The 17,296-nt window shown below is 34.9% G+C and overlaps 1 pseudogene; it reads left to right on the top strand.

The window, feature by feature from the left end:
- The first annotated feature begins 296 nt into the window (after positions 1-296).
- Positions 297-1,304, top strand: LOC119533457 (annotated as a pseudogene).
- The last annotated feature ends 15,992 nt before the right edge of the window (positions 1,305-17,296 follow it).

Genomic DNA, 17,296 nt, shown 5'->3' with positions numbered 1-17,296 from the left:
TATACTTAGGCCATTAAATTATACAGGAAAGCAAGGAAGTTATCATCATAAAGAAAAGGAGAGTATTACAACTAGAAGCATAGGGAGATAGAAGATAGTGATTAAGTTGGAGCATGAAAGGAGCTTCTAGAGTGCAATTGATATTCTGTTTCTTGATCTCTGTGGTAGTTACAATGTTGTTTTCTTTATAATTATCTATTAAGCTGTACATTTATTACAGACAAACAACTAACCCAGGACAGTATTTCAGGATGAGATAAAAATTATAACTTGAAATATGTGCTTACTGCATTTCTCAGAATGACTTAAATATATTATCTAGATTCCCATCTCTCCTTACACTATCTTTCAGTATTTGATAGTCTTTTCACAGCTCACCGATACATGAAAATCTTCAACACCAGCAATAATTCCAGCACCCTCACTGGTTTCATCCTCCTGGGCTTCCCTTGCCCCACGGAGGGACAGGTCCTGCTCTTTGTGCTCTTCTCTATTGTCTACCTCCTGACCCTCATGGGGAATGGTTCCATCATCTGTGCTGTGCGCTGGGATCAGAGACTCCACAGTCCCATGTACATCCTGCTCGCCAACTTCTCCTTCCTGGAGATCTGGTATGTCACCTCCACTGTCCCCAACATGTTGGCCAACTTCCTTTCTGTCACCAAGGTCATATCCTTCTCTGGGTGCTTTCTCCAATTCTACTTTTTCTTCTCCCTGGGTTCTACAGAATGCTTTTTCTTGGCAGTGATGGCATTTGATCGGTATCTTGCCATCTACCGGCCTCTCCACTATCCTGCAATTATGACCGGACGTCTCTGCACCAATCTTGTTGTCAGCTGCTGGATACCTGGATTCCTCTGGTTCCTGATTCCAATCATCATCATCTCCCAGATGTCCTTCTGTGGATCCAGGATCATTGACCACTTCCTCTGTGACCCAGGTCCTCTGTTAGCACTCACCTGTACAAGAGCTCCTAAAATTGAGTTGACCAGTTCCACCTTAAGTTCTCTACTTTTATTTATTCCATTTCTCTTCATCATGGGGTCATATGCTTTGTGCTTAGAGCTGTTTTGAGGGTCCCTCCAGCAGCTGGATGAAGAAAGGCCTTCTCCACCTGTGGTTCCCATCTGGCTGTAGTTTCACTTTTCTATGGCTCAGTAATGGTCATGTATGTGAGCCCAACATCAGAGCATGAAGCTGGAATGCAGAAGATTGTGATTTTGTTTTATTCTGTGGTGATCCCACTCCTTAACCCCTTGATACATAGTCTGGGGAACAAAGATATGAAACATGCAATAAAGTAATTACTGGGAACAGAAAAATGAGAGTCAAAAAGATTCAGAACAGAATTTGTTCTTAACTTCTTTTGGTTAAAAAGAAAACAAACATCACTCAGGGAAGTGTTCAAAATTTTTGAATTTTATACACCATAGTGTTTTTCATATTTTCTAGAATTTACAGGACTACAAATGTTCATGACAATGTACTCCAAATCCATAATTTTATAATGGATAGAAGTGTAGATTGAAAATTTTGATGAACTTTCACAAGGTCACAACTTAGGACAAAGCAAATTTCTCTTGTACCTTTTCAACAAGAACAAATTGTCCTTAATCTTCTAATTGAGCTTATATTTCTATCCTCCAGAACATCTTCCAATTATCATAGAGAAAAGATTAATATCTTTGATATGCATAAACTTTTTAGATCAATAAGAAAAATACCAATTGAATTAATAGAAAAAATAAAAAATATAGGAAAAAAGTAAACAGCAAAATTTTAAATATGAAAACATTCTATTTTACTCATAATTGGAAAAATATAAATAAAACTATCATAAATCTCTATGTTTTCTCTCAAACAGAAGATCAAAAATAATGTTGAGAAAAACAACATTCTTTTTCCATAGCTAGTAGGGCAAGCATTGGTAAAAAAACAAAGCAAAACAATTTTTGGAGGGCATTTCACCAATAACTATCAAAATTTAAAGGATATTCCCTTTAACCCCCCAATTTCTCTTATGCCTATTTATCTTACTGATTCTCTCACACATGAGAAAAATTGTATATGTCCTAGAGTATTCACTACAGCCTATTACAATAGCAAAAGATTGGGAATATATAAATTCCCATAATTAAAGGGTGATTAAATAAATTATTGTACATCCATAGAATGAAATACTATCTAGATATTAAAAATGAGGAGGCTATACATGCTTACTGATATGAAATTATCCCCAAGGTAAATTATTAAATGAAAAGCAAGGTGGAGGAAAGCTGTATCTTGGGCTATCTTTCATGTGAAGAGAAGTTATATAGCAATCTATATATATGTTTATAACTACTTAGCATCTTTCTTGGTATAAAGAAGAACCTGGTAATAGCAATTGCTTCTGGGAAAGAGAATTGGGTGGCCCCTGGGGGCAGGAAGAGAAGGATGTTTGTGTATTTTAAGTTTCATTCCATGTTCATGCATTACTTAAACGACCCCACCCCAAATTTTAAAATTAAATTTTAAAAAATATTTCTCTATGAATTTAGAACCAAGAAACATTTGTTCCCAATTCCTTGATTCTTTAGGATACTAGAAAGAGGGCTAATTGTTGATGGAAAGTGAAAAAGAAGGAAACTGACAGCCCCTAGGTGTCATCTCACTCAAACTCTTTGGTTCTGTTAGAACAAGGTAAGAAATGTCTTCATTCCCTGAGGACCTATGAAAATAAATACACTACAAAAAAATTGAAACCATCCATATGTTTAATAATTGTCCTATCATCTTCCTCTATGATCATTTTTCAGATGAAGTAACTAAAACCTAGATTGATTAAGTAAATTGCCGAAAGCTAAACAGTTAGTAACTATTGAGCCAGGATGAACTAAAGAATTCTGGCTCTAGAAACCATTGTGTTATTCTGTCTCCTGATGCTAGATTATCATATATGAGCTCCTGAGCTAAACATATTGTGTGCACTATCTCTTTTAGTCCTCACTACAATATTTTGTGAGTCATCACTATTTTACATATTTTACAGAATGGAAAGCAAAGGCCTGGAGAGAATAGATAACTGCCTTGACCAAGGTGCATTCTACTAATAACTGGGACAGCCGAGACTCAACCTAGATCTCTCTGAATCCAAAGCTCATACTCTTCATCACTATTAATTTGATATCACAGAATTATATATTGTATCGAAAACTGACAAACACTCTCTGTGTGCCATCATAGGGAAATATTATTCAGCTATTAGAAAGTATTTATGGGAAATGACTAATAAAAACTTAAGTGAAAAGCACAGTATAATTTTGTAAATACAGAACAACACAAAGGTGCAGGAAAAAAAATCCAGAGTTTAGAAAAAATTTATCAAAATATAAAGATGGCAATGTTTGGGAAGTAATATATTAGTCATTTTTTCCCTCTTATTCCACTTCTCTGTTTTGTCCTAATGTTTCTACATCAAGCAATAGTAGATTAGTAATAATGCTGACTTTATAATAAATTATTTTAAAAAAATAATAATGATAAATCTGGTTCAGTTTCCCCATTTAAAAGAATTGATATACCTTAAGGGTGTTCACTTATTATAAAACCTCACTCACTATGCAGCATCTTAATTTTCCTAACAAAGCTTATATTCATAGCTTCAAAAAATATTCTTCATTTTCTCAGAATTAAATTAATACAGGGCAACTAAATCCCTTGAGAAGATGAAGGCAGGAGCAGAAGGATTAAAAAATGATCAACTGTAGTGGATGAAAGAAGAGAAAAAGGCCTGTTGGCCCACCCAGGCTTCATTTCATCTGTCTCAGTACAGCACCAAACATGGAAAGTTTCCTTGAGTGTGATATTAGCTGGCAATATATAAATCGAACTGCAGTCATGGCTATTGATGTTTCAAACTGAAGACTGTTAACAATAACATTGTATATTTACTTATGCCTCATATTCCTGAGCAGATGTGCCCTAAAAATTGGCAGATTTGTTTACATTCCATTACTATTTATCTTACAAAGTGTAAATGAATTCCTAGAATAAAGTAAGTAGGTCTGTAAAATATAATACAAATCACAATTAATAATCCAGTCTATTTGTTTAAATACAGATATATACACAGATATATGCATATACTATGTATGTATACAAATATTGAGAAAATATGAAAAATAATTCCCAAGAAATGTCAGAAAACTTAAACAGTTTACTGAAGATGCTTTCACATTTCACTTAGGTGATAGAGACACATGAAATATGTTTTGGGTTAGAGGAATGGACCTTTCTATGTTCAGAATATAACACTTTTCCTATTCTGAGGTAAATGTCTTTTAGAGTCACAAAATATTTATTCTTGTAAATATTTTTATAAAATGTCTTATCCATGACATCTTTTTCATATTTTTATCTTCTAGAATATTAATGTTAACTTCCCCATGATAAATACATTGTAGATTAGGATATTCCTTTACACTGAAATAACTAATGCTGAAACATACTAGTATTGAAATAATTCCCTAAAGCTTTTCCCAATATTTTTGCATTTTTTTATCCTTATTATCCTCTTTAGGACACAGTCAAATCATCACAAAAATCGAATTTTATCTGTAAATATTCAAAAAAGACTATGTGCTTCCAACTGTGACCTTGAAACCCCCTCATCCACCAAAAAGGCAATAAATACAGGTGATCTGATGACTTTTTTTTGCAATTTTTTATGTTGAAAGAATTTCATATTTACAGAAAAGTTGCAAGAATAGGAGAATATAGAACTTCCATATACTGTTTACTCAGATCCTAAAGTGTTAAAATTTTACCACAGTTGCGTTATTATGCTCTCTCCCTGTCTCTCTGCCTATATTCCATACATACTTCTGGAGAGCTAGTTATAGACATCTTGTCCCTTTATCCCTAAATGCTTCAGTGTGTTTTTTTCCTAAAAACAAGGATATTATCCTATACAACCACAGTAAAATTATAAAAATAAAAAAAATTTATGTTGTTATAATACTATTTCCTAATCTACAGACCCTATTCCTATTTCTCCAATTATTCCACTGATATCTTTTATAGCTGGGGGGCAAGGGGATTTTTTTTCTTGTCCAGGATCCAATCAGAATTACAAATTGACCATTTATAATAAAATGAGTTTTCTGATGTTTGTAAACCCGTGAAAAACTTGAAGATTCCAAAGTATATTTCTAAAACCAAAGTTATTCTTTCTACAGAATTCTACAGAAAGGAATTTTTTTCTTCAAATTTAAATTTTTATATTTGAAAATTAAAGTAGTTGCTTTGTTACACAAACAAACAGTAGGATGAAGTAAGAACCATTGAATTCTAAATGATAAATCCTTATCAGATTTTACTCAAGAGTTTTAAGAATTTTGTTTCTACAGGAAAAAATTTAAAAACAAATCATTGTTAGTATTGATTTGAGCTCATATTAAACATAAATTGAGCTGCTGGGTTTGTATAAATTCATAATTAACAAGAGAATAATATAATGTTACATATATTTATAGCTACAAAATGTATGAAAGTGTATATTTATATTTAAGTATTTAAAAATTTAAAAAAGAATAATGAGAAACAGAGAAGGTAGTGGCGGAGTGAGCTTTGCCTACTATTAATAATAATTTATTGTTATGCATAAATGTCTCTAATTTCATTCTTAAAAGTAGTTGATTGGAATTATGAAGAGAAAAGAATACCATTTAGATAAAACACCATCAATCCTTATGAGGATTTAATTATTATTAATATTTTTGTTTTTGATTCCTTTTTTGTTACCAGTTTCCGATATGATGTGTACTTTTAAAGTAATCATTTTTGGAAATATCAATTCAGGCCACAAGTTTAATGAAAGTTGATTAATATTTGAAATGGCTTTTCTCCTTCTAAACATTATAAATGGCAATTAGTTGCCTAAGTCAGCACACAAAATCCTATTTAACTTATAATGTACATGCTCATAATATCAATGTATTCCAACACAGGCATCGGGAGTAGCGGTAAGGGCAAATAAAAAGGAAGAAAGTTAGGTAGAGCATGCACAGATATTCCTGCATGCAAGTAATTTATAAACCCGCTACACCAGAATACATGAATTCAGATCCATGGGTGTATTGCTCCACAGAAGTGGGTTCTCTTCCTTTTAATCAGAGTCAGGGTGTTCTCTCATGCCTTTTAGAGGATAAAATGACTCAGTCAATAAAGCATCTGGAATTGCGTGTGTGAGCACAGGTACAGCTGGAGCATAAGAGGGAAGGCACAAGAAACTGAGAGGCTGCATTGCAGGGGCTTTATTGACCAGGCTCAGGACTTGGGGTTTTATGTTACGGGCAGGGAGGACATCAACGGTACTTAAACAAAAAGTGAGATGTTTAAGGCAAAAACTCCTTTCAGGAGTGTGAAGGGACAGGAGATGAGTGGTGCCAAAAGACCTGCTCCTTTGTTAGGGGTAAGAAACCTCAAAGCCCAAGCCCCAATTGCAGCTTCTCTGAGTTGCTGCCATGGCTCCCCTTGCCAAGAGTGAACAACTTGGGCCTCACGTGTCTGAGAAAAGCGGTTTCTTCAGAGGTATGCTGAGACTCAGAAAGATCACCAAGGATGCTATGGTGGTTCTGGGAAGACAATGAATGGTTCCTGCTGAAGGCTGAGGTCCCTCACCCCATCTCCTCTTTCTGGTAGGGACAGAGAGATCTGTAACCAAACCCACAATTGACACCACTCATCAGAAGCCAAAAATATGGTTTCCATACAGACCCTTAGCCTGGGTATGCCTGACGGAATTTCCCTTGGGTACAAAATAGGTGTTATGAACAGTTTGGTGATAGATTGATGAATCTATTGACTGCAACTCTAACCATCACTGAGAGATTTAGTCCAAATAAAAGGAATTACTTCCTCCACACTGGGGGAAAAAAAGCAGAAATGAAAACACAAAGGGTCTCCAGAGAAGATAAGAAGTGAGCAAGGGAATAACTTGCACAGAGCTGTCTCCTGGCACTGTTCTCCTTCTAGAGGCAGTAAATGAATACTCAAGGAGCAAAGGACAGGCTATGCTTATAATCCTGGATCCTCCAGCAAATACAGTCAGTGATCTTCAACCCAATCTATTTCCACATCTTCTCCCACAGCTCATAATTGCAAATATAACTATCTCTGCTCTCAGAAAAGCCTGCAAGAAACTGGCTGAGGAGATTCAGTTGAGATTCCCTTCCCACCTTCAGGAAAGAAGGTACTATAGTGCTTAGAGGAGCAAAAATATGAAAATACAGCTGAATAATCTACATCTCTGAGGGAAAGAAAGCTCCTGTAAATATCCTACACTTATACACAAAATATCTAATATTTATATGTCAAATATTCATGCATATCTTATTCAGAAGTCTTCATAATAACTTTTAGAAGAAAGCACTGCTATCATTTTACATTGGAGGAAACCAAGAAAAAAGAAATAATTGGTTTCTAGAATTTCCCACTGCTAGAAATTTAAAAATTCAAACCCTGGACTCTCACCTTCAAATCCAGACTTTTTCTAGCGTACCACACAGTTGCCTGCCACTTACCAGCAGTGGATAAGTATACTTACTTTCTAAGCCTTTCAAGAAAGAGTTTATACAATGGGACAGAAGGCTACATAGCACCTACTGGTTGCCAGGCACTTTATAAACATTGTTCATTTAACTCTCAAAACATCCTATGTTGTCTTCTCTCCATTTTACAGAAGACGAAACCAGAGGAGAGAGACGTTAATAACTGGTCTGATATCCTGCAGCTAGAAAGTGGTGGGATCAGGGTTCAAACAATGGAAGTCCCAGTCTGGAAGCTGTGCTCCTCCATGGGGCTCCCTCTCTGGGCCAACTGAGGCAGGGAGCATTGATGATTGGAGAATTTTCTGTACTGACTGCTGAGAGAAGTCAATTGGTGAGGATACTAAGAATTCCACTCCACTCTGACTTTGGGGACCCAGCGTTAGGGGAAAAATGGGAAAAGCCTTCATCTCACATTGCATATTGAGCACAAGCATCCTGACTTCTAGATGCTAACTCAACAAATAAAAAAAAGTGAAGGTTGCTTGCATTGTTTTATTAATCTTCTGGGTCCAAGTGGCCTGTATGCATAGAAGCAGCCTTGAGGCCCCTACAGTCACCTTTCCACTGCCTCAGCCATAAGGCTTTCTGCACCCATTCAGGGGGAACCTGCCAACTTAGACTGTGGTCAGTTAACACAGCAGCTGCTTTGTACACTTGGGAGCTAACTGACAAAAAGTGAATAACAAAACAGCCTAGTGGAAATATTTTTACCTTTACCTACACTTAACTTTATTAGGTTTATCATAAAATATTTTTACACATTTCCTATTTTATACTTGGAGAATTATCCTGAAAGGAAACGACCCTGAATTCGGTACCTTGATACATAATTAATACAATATCTAGCAAGAGTTTTCACTCCAGGATTATACGAATTCAAAATATCAATTCTAGGTTTACAAGTCTGGCTGTCATGTGTAGTCAGGGCATTCCTGTAATAGCAATATTCCAGAATTATTCCAGAGATGGACAGGATTAAGAATTATGTAGTTGATGTTAAAAAAAAAAGCTGGAAAAGAGCCCAGACTTCAATTAGTGAAATGAATGAGGCAGATTTTGTTAAGACTAGGGCAAACCAGGCCAAAGGGTAAAGGTCGAAACTGACTGTGTTTTAAAACTTCAACTTCCATGTGAGACCAAGGGAAGAGACGTCTATTTGGCGCAGGGTCTATATTTTCTAAGCAGTATAACTCTACAGTTGGTTTGTTCAAACACCACAATGACATGGAACTTTGAATAGGAAGTCAAATAAGGTAGGTTAGTATAGGTTAGAATGAAATAGTGACACATCCCAAAGTAATTTGAGTAGAGAATAAAAAATATATTTACACCCCCCACCCCACCCCACCCCCAAGGAGCTGGGGGAAGGTGCAGAGGTGTTGGACTTCCTCACCTGGACTGCTGCTGATGTTGTCACAAACATTGGGATTGGCGGTTTGATGTGCCAAGCCCTCAATCATGTGACTTGCCCTTAGGAAGCTCATTACTGCAAAGGAGAGGCTAAACTTGCATATAATTGTGTGTAAGAGTCTCCCCCTGAGTACCTCTTTGTTGCTCAGATGTGGCCCTCTCTCTCTCTAACTGAGCCACCTCGGCAGGTGAACTCACTGCCCTCACCCCTACATGGGACCCGACTCCCAGGGGTGTAAATCTCCCTGGCAATGCAGTATATGACTCCCGGGATGAATCTGGACTCAGCATTGTGGGATTGAGAATATCTTCTTGACCAAAAGGGGGATGCAAAATGAGACGAAATAGTTTCAGTGGCTGAGAGATTTCAAATGGAGTCAAGAGGTCACTCTGGTGGACATTGTTATGTACTATATAGATAACACCTCTTAGGTTTTAATGTATTGGAATAGCTAGAAGTAAATACCTGAAACTACCAAACTCCAACCCAGTAGCCTGGGCTCCTGAAGACGATTATATAATAATGTAGATTACAAGGGGTGACAGTGTGATTGTGAAAACCTTGTGAATCATACTGTCTTTATCTAGTGTATGGATGGTTGAGTAGAAAAATGGGTATAAAAACTAAATGACAAATAGGGTGGGATGGGGGGGATGGTTTGGGTGTTCTTTTTTTACTTTTATTTTTTATTCTTATTCTGATTCTTTGTGATGAAAGGAAAATGTTCAGAAATAGATTGTGGTGATGAATACATGACTATATGATTTTACTGTGAACAGTTGATTGTATACCATGGATGATTGTATGGTATGTGAATATATTTCAATAAAACTGAATTAAAAAAAAAAGAATTTAAGAAATTAAAACTCAGAGATGTTAAATAACAATGCTAGATACATAAAGCAAATCAGTTTTCTTTCTTTGTTTTTCTTAAATCAATAAAAGTATTGATCAATAAAATTTAGAATCCAGTCTTTCTACTCTCTACCCTGCTGCCCACCCTTAAGTGTTCGGAGAGGTAATTGGCTCAATCCATCTGTTACCAAAAATATTTTATCTCACATAACCCTCTTTCAAATGAATTTCCTGAAATCTATATCAGCACTCTAATAACTTCAGGTAATAGGGAGCATTTCTTAAATATTATATTACTGTAAATTTTACTTGATTTTTTACGGTATAAAAATCACTTTCATATAAATGATATTTTTAAAGTTTGGAACATATTTCTCAAAACACTTTCTGTTTATAGATTAAAAGAGAAAGGCTTCTATTTTCTTCATAATTCATGCATTTACCAAAGTTTCTATGATGAACATATTTTGCAACCAGAAAAAAATGTTTAATTGCCGAGCTATTCAGTTACACAACAATTTATCAAACAATTGTTCAGTTACACAACAACTTATTAAACACCTACTCTGTGCCATACACTGAAATAAAAGAAATTAATTCAAGGTCCTTCTCCTCATTCAGCTGGCAAACAGAGGCAATAATAAAGAAAGAAAATCATTTCAGATCTTGAAAAGTACTAGGAAGAAAATAAAGAGAAAGTTATGCATAGAGAACGGCAAAGGAGCTCACATAGTGTGTTCAAGGACGGTCTCCCTGAGAAGAGAATACTTGGACTGAAAACTGATGAATGAGCTTCAGAAGAGATTTCCAAGCAGAGAAAGCCTAGAGCACAGAACCTGATCAGAGGAGGACTTAGCTTATTCTAGTATGGAAAGACGGCTTATAAATTAGATAAATGGGAAGAAGGAGAGGCAGGCAGGAGAAAGGGAATAAGGAAGGGAAGAAGCTGGGGAAGTAGGCAGAGGCCAGATCATTCAGGGGCCTATGTGCCATAAAATGGAGCTTGGGTTTATTCTAGGTTACTGAATGTTTTTAGGCAGAGAAATGACATGATATGATTTTCATTCATTATTAAGAGGTCAGTCTGGGTGCTGAGTGGAGAATGGGTTGCATAGATGCAAATGCAGGAGCAGAGAGATCATTCAAGAGGGAAAGAACAACAGTGGCATGAACTAGGGGTTGTGCTGGTTTCCCTTGCTATGACAAATACCAAACAATGGGTTGGTTTAAATGACAGGGATTTATTGGCTCACAGTTTCAGAGCCTAGAAGGCTTACCTTCTCCCCAGACTGGTAACACTCTGACCGGCTGGAATCCTTGGGTTTCATGGCTTTTCCATCACATGGCGACATCCTCTCTTTTCTCCTCCAGGTTCTATTGACTTCTGGCTTCTGGCTCCTCCCCGTGACATTTTTCCCTGTGTCCTTTTTTCCTTTGCTTAAAAAGATTTCAGCATATTGGATGAAGACCCACTCGCATTCAGCTTGGTTACACTTTAACAAATAACATTTTCAAAGGTCCTATTTACAAATGGATTCACACCCACAGGACCAGGAGATAGGACCTGAACATGCCTTTTATAGGGGACATGATTCAGTCCCCAACAGTGGGTGATATATTTTGGAAATAGAGCTGTCAAAAGAAACAAAGTCACTAATGTTATTATTACCAAAGCTGCGGGTTTATTGAAAGAGAAATTGCTCCAACTGGGGGTGTAAGTGTCTCAAAATGGTGAACAGGTTACAGTGGTTAATATAGGCAATTAGGGAATTTCAAGTAAGAAGTTACAATAATTTTTTAAAAGTCCCTATTCTTTAAAACAGTTTTTGGAGTGGATGCAAGTACACAGACACCAGCTAAAGAAACATATTTCATGAAGTAAGGAATGAAGAGAATTTTTAGAGTTCAAGAAGGTCTATTATTCAAGTACATATGCTTTGACAAATGAATTATTGATGAACAGAAGTTTTAAAAATTGTAGTTCAGTTGGAGAGTTTAAATACACAATGTGGAGAATTATTTGAGAATGCAAAGAAACATTGTAATGCTTAACTTTGTGACATATGTCAGTACTCCGTAATGCATGTTTTGTGTCTTTTGATACATGTTGGCTTTAAAATTACATTCATTTTAATTAGAAGCAATATAACAAGGTGAATGATTAAGATTTTATGTTTTCTGTAAATTGGGGATAATAAAAGTATCTATTTCTTAGTGTTGTAAAATTAAATGAAGCCATGGTTTTGGTTCCTACAGCTTTGGTTTATTTCATAAACTCAAAACATATAAAAATTAAAAGAAAGCTAAGAAACCATCAGCCCAAGTTGTAGAACAAGTGGCTGGAAGAAATGATATGGTGTGACATGTACACTTAGCATAAGCAGCAGGGTCTGTAATTCCAAGCCCCGACTCTTCATATACTGCTGATAGCTATTTATCATGGTGTCTCATGGTTCTATACAGAATTCTCTATTTGAAAGAGGGAGGGAGGGATGGATAGGTAGATAGATCAAAGAAGGAAGGAAGGAGAGAGAGAAGGAGGAAAAAAAAGAGTGTGAAGGAAAAAGACAGGGAAAGAAAGAGAAACATAAGACATACACAAAAAAGAGTAATATTAAAATGGCAGAAATGAGTCCTGTTTTATCTGTAATTACTTTACATGTTAATGGATTAAACTCTCCGATCAAAAACACATTGGCAGAATGGATAAAACATAAAAATATCATCAGCCAATTATATGTTGTTTACAAGAGACTTACCTTAAATTCAAAGACACAAAGTGGCTGAAAGTGAAAGGATGTGAAAAAAAACTATATTTGCAAAATGTAACAAAAAGAAAGATAGTCTGACTAATATTAAACAAAAAAATGCTATAAACACATAGGCACCTAACACCAGAATCCTAGTACATGCAACAAACATTGACAGATTTTAAGAGAAAAATAGAAATTGTACATTAAGAAACATCAATACACCACTATCAATAACTGAGAGAACATCTAGACAGAAGATCAAAAAGGAAATAGAGGACTTGAACAACACTATAACTAACTAGAACCAACAGACATCTATAGAACACCTCAGACAACAACAGCAGAATACATATTCTTCTCAAGTGTACATGAAACATTCTCCAGGATAGTCCATAAGTTAGGCCAGAAAGCAAGTCTCAGATAATTTAAAAATGTGGATATCACACAAATTATCTTCTTCAATCATAATGGAGTGAATCATGAAATGAATAACACGAGACCTAGAAAACTCACAAAAATGTAGAAGTTAAACAATACACTCTTAAACAAATAATGTATCAAAGAAAAGCTCACAAAAGAAATTAGAAATTACGTTGAGGCAAATGAAAATGAAAATACAACATACCAAAACTTATGGAATGCAGCAAAGCAGTACTCAAAGGGAAAATTATAGCTCTAAATGCTTATGTTAAAAAAGAAGAAAAATCTCAAATCAGTAACCTACTTTCATACCTATAGTAACTAGAAAAGGAAGAGCAAACTGAACCCAAAATGAGCAGAAGGAAGGAAATAAGAAAAATCAGAGCAGAGATGAGTAAAATAGAGAATTTTAAAAACAGAGAAAAATTTATTTTTAAAATACTTGAAATCTATTTTAAAAATAGAGAAACTAAAATTTGGCTCTTTAAAAAGATCAATAAATTTGACAAACCTCTAGCTAGACCAACAAATGAAAAAAGAGGGAAAATACAAATAACTAAACTCAGAATGAAAGGAGAGGCATTACTACTAATTCCACAGGAATAAAAAAGATTATAAGAGGATGGTATGAACAATTGTACACCAACAAATTAGATAACCTAGATGAAACAGACAAATTCCTAAAGACACACAAACTACCTACACTGATGACTCAAGAAGAAATAGAAAATCTCATCAGACCAATAACAAATGAAGATATTGAAAGAGTAATCAATAATCTCCCAACAGAAAATTCCAGGAACAGATGGCTTTTGTGGTGAATTCTACCAAACATTCAAAGAATTAGCACCAATCCTTTTCAAACTTTTGCAAAAAAAAACTAAAGATAGGAAACATTTCCCAACTCATTCTATAAGGCCATCATTACCCTGATACCACAGACAGATAAAGACATCAAAAGAAAAGAAAATTACAGACCAATATTGCTTATGAATATAGATGCAAAAATCTAAAACAAAACACTAACAAACTAAATTCAATAACACGTTAAAAGGATCACACAACATGACCAAATGGGATTTATCCCAGGAGTACAAGCGTTGTTCAACATAAGAAAATCAGTTAATGCAACATACCACATTAGCAGAGGAAAGGAAGAAAACTTCATGATCATCTCAACTGATGCAGAAAAGGCAAATGACCAAGTCCAATACTGTTTCTTGATTAAAAAAAGAAGAAAGAAAAAAAAAAAAACACTTAGAAAACTAAGAATAGAAGGGAAATTCCTCAACATGTAAAGGGCATGTATGGAAAACTCATAGTTAACATCATACTCAGTGATAAAAAAGACTGAAAACTTTCTCCCTCCCCCAAGGTCAGGTACAAGACAAGGACGTCACTTTCACCACTGCTATTACAACATTATACTGGATATTCTAGTCAGAGCAATTAAGCAGGAAAAAGAAATAAAGAGTATCCAATTTGGAAAGGAAGAAGTAAAACTATCTCTATCTGCAGATGATATGATTTTATATGTAGAAAGTCCTAAAGAATCCACAATAATGCTACTACTATTAATAAACTAATTTAGGAAAGTGGAGGTATACAAGCTCAACATGCAAAAATCAACTGTGTTTCTATAAACCAGCAATGAATAATACAAAAGGGAAAACAGGAATTCCATTTATAATAGCATCAAAAAGAATAAATTATCTAGGAATAAATTTAATCATGGACATTAAAGACTTGTACATGGAACTACAAAACATTGCTGAAATAAATTAAAGAAAATCTAAATGGAAATACATCCTATGTTCATGCACTGGAAGGTTTAATATGTTAAAATGTCAGTACTAATCAAAGTAGCCCTTTTTGCAAAAATGGAAAATCCAATTCTCAAATTCATATGGAATTACAAAGTATTCCAAATAGCCAAAGCAATCTTGAAAAATGACAGAGTTGAAGGTTTCACACTTCCTGATTTCAGAACTTACAAAAAGCTACAATAATCAAAACAATGTTGTACTGGCAAAGGTATAGACATGTAGACCAATAAAATAGAAATAAATGAGAAATAAACCAACAACACTATGACCAACTGATTTTTAACAGGGGTGCCAAGTCCACTCAATGAGGAAAAAGCAGTCGTTTCAAAAAACGGTGCCGGGAAAACTGGACATCCACATGCAAAAGAATAAAGTGGACACCTACCTCATATCATATACAAAAATAGACTCAAAATGAATCAATAACCTAAATATAAGAGCTTAAACTATACAACTCTTGAAGAAAACATAACCTTCTATTTAGCAGTGGATTCTTAGATTTTACACCAAAAGCACAAGCAAAAGAAAATATAGATACATTGGACTTCATCAAAACTTAAAACTTTTCTCAAGAAAGTGAAAAGACAACCTACTGAATGGGAAAATAGTTGAAAACCATATATCTAGCAAAGTTTTAATATCCAGAATCTATACATTTTTAAAAAAACTCCTAGGACTCAACAACAAAAAGACAAACAACCCAATTTAAAAATTGGCAAAGGACTTGAATAAACATTTCTCCAAAGAAGAGATATAAATTGCCAATAGCCCATGAAAAGATACCCAGCACAACTAGTCATCAGGGAAATAGAAATGAAAACCACAATAATATAGCACTTCAGACATACTAGAAAGACTATTGTTCTTGAAAATGGAAAACAACATGTGTGGGAAAGGATGTGGAGACATAAGAACCCTCCTGCATTGCTGGTGGGAATGTAAAAATGGTGCAGCCGCTATAGAAAATAGCTTGGTGGTTCCTTTAAGAGTTAAATGTAGAACTACCATATGACCCAGCAATCCCGCTTCTAGGAATATACCCAAAAGAATTGCATGCAGGGACTCAAACAGATACTTGTCCACCAATGTCCACAGCAGCATTATTTACAATAGCCAAAAGGTAGAAACAAACCACATATCCATAGACAGATGAATGGATAAACAAAATGTGGCATATACATAGAATGGAATATTATTACCCATAAGAAAGAATGAAGTTCTGATACATGCTTCAACTTAGATGAATCTGAAAATATTATGCTAAGTGAAATAAGCCAGACACAACAAAGACAATATTGTATTATTCAACTTCTATGAAATATCTAGAATAAACAAATTCATAGAGAGGGAAAGTAGATTAATGATTAACAGACATTGGAGCAGGAAGAATTGGGAGTTATTGTTTAATGGGTACTGATTTTCTGTTCATAGCAAAAAAAGTTTCAGTTATGGGTGGTAGTGATGGTAGCACAACATTGTAAATGTAATTAATGCCATTGCATTGTACACTGAAAATGGTTAAAATTGCAATTTTAGTGATATAGCCATGATTTTAAAATTATAAACTTTTTTAAAATAGCTTTTCCTGTATAGCCTCACTGGAATTGCAATTTTAAAACTATGTTTTCATGTTTTTAATTGCTCAACTTTTTTTATCAGATATTGTTGGCTTTTCACAAAGCCCTTGAATGTAATAAAAAATAGTATCTAGGAATTCCACATCTTGTAGAAAATCATAATGAGATCATTTTAATTTATATCAGTTCTTGGCCTATTGCAAACTACAACTGCCTTTAGACAGAACAAAGACAACATCATACCATGCAGTTTGGTTACTGACAGATTATTATCAGGTGCTGACCAGAGCTTATTGGTGAACACTAAACTGAGTGGCTATACTAATCTAGATGCATAGTTAGCATGAAGAAAAACAGAAAACTTGTCCACATCTAATCTTTTCCAGCTTTTACTACCAAAGGAAAGGAGACGGCAGAATCAGGTAAAATGAAAATATCTTGTACGTTCTCCTAAAAATTGGCAATCTGGAGAATGCTGTGGAGAAAAGATATTTTTAACATTTTTAGAGCTAAATTGCTGTTCTTTTTCATAAACATTCGTGATTGACCTTTCCAAACAAAGTGAATAATCTTAACACACACACACACATACATACACACAATGAAAAGCACCCACCTGGCAATCAATATTCATGTTGCCAAAAAAAGTTTAATTGGAAGTTGATTGTTTGAAATTTGAAACAAATTTGTTCTTCTAAACAGTATTGCAAGTGGTATTTAGGTGCTTAAAGCTCAAAAAAGCCAGTTTAACCCATATTATATCTGCCCATATGTCTTTGTTGGTCCCCCCAGAAATTAATTCAGACCAAGGATTTCAGAGCAAGTAGTTCATTTTGGAGATGAAGGAAACATTGATAGAGGA

This window comes from Choloepus didactylus, chromosome 4 (assembly GCF_015220235.1).
Source record: "Choloepus didactylus isolate mChoDid1 chromosome 4, mChoDid1.pri, whole genome shotgun sequence".
Lineage (NCBI taxonomy): Eukaryota > Metazoa > Chordata > Mammalia > Pilosa > Megalonychidae > Choloepus > Choloepus didactylus.
Note: the sequence above shows the minus strand (reverse complement) of the source record. Positions and strands in the feature narration are given on the sequence as shown.